Source organism: Eurypyga helias, unplaced genomic scaffold, assembly GCF_000690775.1.
Source record: "Eurypyga helias isolate BGI_N326 unplaced genomic scaffold, ASM69077v1 scaffold22448, whole genome shotgun sequence".
Taxonomy (NCBI): Eukaryota; Metazoa; Chordata; class Aves; order Eurypygiformes; family Eurypygidae; genus Eurypyga; species Eurypyga helias.
The window spans coordinates 28,033-28,342 of NW_010265259.1; positions in this window are offsets into that span (position 1 = coordinate 28,033).

A 310-nucleotide genomic window follows, 5' to 3' on the forward strand; every position below is an offset into this window, starting at 1 on the left:
TGTCCGAGACGAAGGGCATGGCCAAGCGCAGCCCAGCCCCCCGGGATGATCCTGGGGATGTCTCCGACTCCTCCTCATCCTCTGGCTCTGTCCTCTCCTCCCGGAGTGCTGATAGCATCAAGCGCCGGCCACGGCCTCAGAGAGGGGATGGGGAGGGGTGCAGCGGCAAAGCCAGCACCCAGAGCAGCGGGACAAGCCACCGGGCGGAGGCGGAAGGGAAGGAAGACGATGTCAACAGCATCATGAGGAAGTATCTGGGAAAAGACTAAGGTAACTGTGTGGAGCCACTGACCAGCTCTAGGTCAGAGTG